Source organism: Helicoverpa armigera, chromosome 6, assembly GCF_030705265.1.
Source record: "Helicoverpa armigera isolate CAAS_96S chromosome 6, ASM3070526v1, whole genome shotgun sequence".
Classification (NCBI taxonomy): domain Eukaryota; kingdom Metazoa; phylum Arthropoda; class Insecta; order Lepidoptera; family Noctuidae; genus Helicoverpa; species Helicoverpa armigera.
In genome coordinates, this window is record NC_087125.1 from 13,361,083 (window position 1) to 13,367,082 (window position 6,000).

Below are 6,000 nucleotides of genomic sequence, written 5' to 3' on the forward strand. Positions count from 1 at the left end.
TTATTTTATACGGGCAACACTGCTGCCACCGTGATGACAACCCTAGGAAGATTTTGACAGATAGAGCGCTCGCTTTCTTCGTGGATTGATAAACTATGTTTTCTTACGATAGTTATTAAAAATTGTGTTTTAAAAGTGAATACAAGAAGTTATTGTGATACGAATTGACGTTTTATTTCTGATGAAAGCTAGGAGATCATACCCTAGCTTATATCAGAAGCGGGAAGAACAGAAAACGCCTAGTTACCAATGGGGCGCGAATGCTCCGAATACAATAAAATTAATGATCACGCCACACTATGCGAAACACTTAAACGAAGACGAGATGACCACAGCACTGATTGCTCAACCGCAATAATGCATCAAGGACTTTTCTACTCAAGGAAAACAAAGCGACATGGTCAACAGTATTATCATCAGCGTTCCTCCACTACAGCGCTCGTGAACACTGATGGTATTGAAGAGTAAAACTGAATGTCTACAATCGGATGAGATTAAACTGCGAAAGACTTGTGGAGCCAATAATGACGACGACCAGACAAGATTCTTGTGTGTAGATTACTGCTTGACACACACTACGCCTGATGGCGATTAGACACCTCCGCCGTGATGAAACATTTTACCAGGTACCCGAGACATTGGACAATCAGGTATAAGTATATAATATTTTTTTGCATTCCAATTTATTCCATGGAATAGACAACAACAATTTAATGGCCCAAATGTGTATACATGCATACACACAGGTGCATGCATAATATTACAATTATTAAAGGTATGTGCTTAAAACATGTTTGCCACTTGTCATGGCACACAAATATAAAACCAGAAACATTTAGCTCTATATACTAAAAACTATTTGAGCCGACATTTCAGAGCTTCGGTACTGAGTTTTTTCTAAGTTATAGATATTTTATTATACATAATGGGTGCGATTCAAAATATAAGTGCAGTTTTACATGGATGTAAATAGAGCTTGCTATTGATCCATGCATGATTCATGCATTTCTAAGGTGGGTAAATGTATAACAATATATTTAATTAGACATCCATAAACCAACTGGGAATATGGCAGATAGCCTGAGGTAAACATTTCTATCCTGAATAATTATGTATGGTGTTATTTTTGCTACACATTGAATACATAAAATATTCTTATTCTTTATTGCACACTAAACAGTAAATACATACGGTATACAGACAGTTATGTACAACGGCGAGCTTAACCCAGAATTGGAAATATTTACAGGAAAAGAGTAAATAAAGCAAGTAAAGCTAATTGCATAGTTCATGGGGATGATGGCCAAACAATTTGGTGTTAATGCATTATTTACATACATTACTGAAATAGACAAAGGAAGTACCTACAAAAATAAGTAAATAGGATATAACAATAGGATATTCACGTTATAAAGCCAATAAAACAATAATTAAAATTGAAATAATCATAATCACTTACAAATAGAAGTAGAAAATAAATTGGTTAATTGACATCCAACAAAAACTGTTGACTATTCTAAGTACATCCCAAGCGGTGATAACAGGTATTAATAATGGATAATCAAATACTTTAAAGTACTATAAACACTAAACTGGTTTTTATTAATAAACTATATGAAACTAAATGCTTCAAGCCAGTAGGTACCTATGTTTCAGACAGTAAGTATGTTTTACCAATATGTTGGTTCTGCCAATACATACAGTTGATTTGTTATGTATGTGTTTTGTATTGTATTGATTTGTTATGTATTTGTTTTTAGTTTAGTCTAGAATAAATTAATAAGAACCCATTTGCCGCATTAGGCAAGTCCTGTAAGGATAGATGTAAGGTTGTGTATAAATAAATAAATAGATACATCAGTGTCAAGTAAAACTTCATTCCAAGCAAATATCATTGCCTGTTTTTATTTTAAAGATGCATGTTTTATTTTAAAGTGAAAATTATAAAAATGGTAATCTTTTTAAATGATCTTTTCCATATTATTAACTGTAAATTGCCTCACCTAGAAAAAGTTAAACTGCCTATTCTATCTGAATGTTGGATGATATTACAGCTAACAGGTACATTATAGGACTGTAACACATTAAGGATATTATTTACTTAAAGGATTTTACAGACTGAAGCATAATAAATAAATATAACTCAGTAGTGTCAATTAATCAGAAGAAAATATAACTCAGTAGTGTCAGTAATCCGAGTAGCCGGATTAGATATGCTCTTTTTGAAAGATTTCATTTTAATTTGGAATCCACCACTTGATGCTGAGACCAATCTGGTTTCCTCAACCATTCAAAATAACCTGAAGTGCTTAAAGATATGTACACTAGAACCAAATAAATACAAAATAAACAAATTTCGGCTTTGAAATCTGAACGGAAAGCAGTTTATCATTATTAATTTAATAAATGGATATGGCGATTGCGTCAATAAGAGATAGGTCTGAGTTGGAACGAAACAATATTAGTTAGACATAAAATTGTTTGATACTACACAGGAGCCATACCATCAGAATGCGTTATACTATGCTGAAAAGAAGTATGTAAGACGGTTAAAGGATAAATGATTAGGCAATTAATAAGTATTTTGTCCTAGCCCATTAAAAGTCGAATACATACCAGGGCACTCAGTAAAATATATAGATAAACTGAACCTGAACTTTTATGGATGGTAACAATACAAGTTAACACTTCTCTATACTCTCTTATGCATACCGGATAATATTCATATCAAATATTCTAAACACAAAAATAGAGGTACTCTCATTATGATAGGAAATCTTGTAATTTCCTGGGAGGTTAGACATTTTATTCTGAGACTAAATTTCAGCACATGTTGTATGTTGGACCTCTCTCACAGAAAATTACATGTACAGTTTATGATGATTTTCTTGATTGATGTTGTGAGTCTATTCTGACCATTTATAAAATAGGAACCAAGATTGTGGAGGATCAGAGGAGTGAATTCAGTGGGTGTCGACAATCCTTAACAAGTCAGTAAGTTCAACCACAAGTGTTTTACAGTCAACAACTAAGAAAGAGCATTGCTTAGTATTTATTAGTTTTGAACCATTAATTGAATTAACTGCCTGATAAAAATAAAGAACAATTTATATGGTTATTGGAACTTATGTTTAAAGATGATGACATCTGGTTATGTTTATATTCATGTATATATTTATTTGCATTCCATAATGTTACAATTGATGTTGAAGAGGCTTAAAACTAAGTAGGTACCATTATAGGCCCTGTTAGGGCACAGCTAAAGAAGGCAATACTTTAAGGCAACTTTTTTGTCCCTTTGTTTGTATTAAAATTGTTACTACGGCACCACCTTCAATTCTTCTCGTATCCCTCATCAGGGATATAGTTCCGAAGGAGCAGAAGGCTTTTCCACTCACACTTTACATAATTAAATGAAATATAATATAATTTGATTAAATGGTATTAACTAAAAAGAAAAGCTTGCATTGAGAAGTGTAGTGATTTGAATGAATTGTTAATTAATAAAATAATACCAGACAAAGAAAATTGAATGAATAAATTAAAAGATTTATAAAATTTTTACTTTGATTATCTGTTATTAATTATTGAAAGATTCATTCAATTCTATTCTATTTCAGTTTGGTTACATTGTTGAATTATTAAAACAAGACTAGATAAATAAACTTTTTATAAATTGAGAGGTTTGAAGGTATGCACTCTGTACTGTTTTAGCTGGTTCTATTGTTTGTTGCTGAAAACAAACGACTTGAGGAAGAAAGTGGATATTATGTATTTATATTTTTTAATCACTACAATAAGGGATTAACAGAAACATTGTAATGTTGTAGCAACTTGTAGTGGTCTGATTGGATTTGATTGTGTTGTTAAATAATAATAATAGAAGACATGTAATGATTTAGTTTAACCATAGGCATTGCTCTAATACAAATAAGAGATGGACAAAAAAAAATGTAATTACTTGTACATTTCTCGTTTTATTATGTTGTTAATTATTAAAAACAAGCAACTGGAATGCTAATAAAGAATTGAGTATTGATTGGACAAGATATATGGTACTAGTTGTGAGATAACGAATATAAATAAGAGATGGGCAGAGAAACTGACTAAAGAATGTTTAATAGCTACCTTGATCATATTGATGATTAATGAAAACTAAACAAGATAAAATATGTATACATATATATTGTAGACAGAGATAGAAGATGTAATAAATTGAGATTTGTATATTGACCAGTTTGATGATATTGTTAATTAAGAAAGTCATTTATGATTCTGAATTTAATACTGTTTTACACGGAAGGAATTGTGTAAGGACGGTTTTGTGTAAGGAGCCACTCGTGATAATATTATTAATCAATATTTATAAAGAACACTTAAAAAGCTGTATACATTTCTCATAACTCTCAATTTTTCGAAACCAAGTCCTTAAAAATAAATTGTATATTGTATTGAAGATCATTACAAGCATAATGATGAAGTATATAAATCTAAGACAGGATATTAAGCAATTGTACCTACATTGTATTGAAGATCGATACAAGCGTAATGATGAAGTATATAAATCTAAGAGGATATTAAGAAATTGTGTGTTGTATTGAATATCAATACATGTGTAATGATTAAGTTTCTGAATCTGAGGCTAGATATTAAGAAATTAATAATGATGAAGTATAAACATCTGACGCTAGATATTGAGAAAGTTTATATTGTATTGAAGATCAATACAAGTGTAGTGTTCCAGTTTATGAATCTAAGGCTAGATATTAAGAAATTGTATATTGTATTGTTAATGTACTGTAGTTCAGGTACTGGATAGAAAGAAGTTGTTTACTGTAATGTGAAATTATATAAGCAGAAGCAATGTGTAAATATTGATTTGCACTTTGAATTATGATATTGATGAATTTGAATGTGTTAATAAGGAATAGAAGTTCAGAGACCTTGTATAATAGAAGTTTTCTATTGAAATGAGAAATGATATAAGTATCTTGATGCCAATATGGTGATGCTGACTTGTACTGCTTGTATTTGAGTGAGGTATACAAATCCAGAGACTGGATATAAAGGATTCTTGTCGACGATATGTTGATATTGACTTGTAATATTGAAATTGAATATATTGATAAGGTACCTAGATAAGTCCCGAGACTGGATATACGAGGGTCACACTGAAAGTTTTAGAACCACTTATATACAATATAATAAAAATTATTCTAAAATTAGAAAATAGAACTCTTTACCAATATTACTGAGTATATATTTAATTCATTTGTCATTTGTTTTACGATTTGGCGGCAAATTGAAAATTGTCTGTGTCACGTCAACAAGAATTTAACACGAGAATATTTTCGTGCAATGATTTTTTATGACTTTCGATGTCATTTAAGTCAACAAGAAAGTTGTGATAGACTACGATTGGCCTTTCACGATGAAGCCCCATCTCGTGCGACTGTTTACAACTGGTTTAATGAGTTTAAACGTGGTCGCACTAATCTCACTGATGATTTACCTGAGGGACGGCCTTCTACGGCGACGACTGAAGATAACATCTGTGTTGTGCGGCGTATGATAGAGACTGACAAAAGAGTGACCTATCAGCAGATTCGGACAAGCTTAGGCATCGTTATGAGTCAAGTGCACAAAATCCTCCACGAACATTAAGCGGTCAGGAAGCTTTGCGCCTGGTGGATACCTCATAATTTGACTGAGGCTCAAAAACTCCATAGTGTGGATTGGTGCCGTAAAATGATTAAAAGATTTAACGGAGGTGACTCAAATGCTGTGTTCGACGTACTAACACTACAATAAAACATATAATAAAACGAATAACTGGCTAATGTAACCAGTTTCTGATTTTCTAAGAACTTTCAGTTTGACCCTCGTAAGGAAGTGTTTATTTGATGGAGAACTATATAAATGATTTGATGATTTTGATTTGTTGATTTTGACTTGTATTGCTTGAATTTGAATGTATTGATAAGGTACACAAGTCCGGAG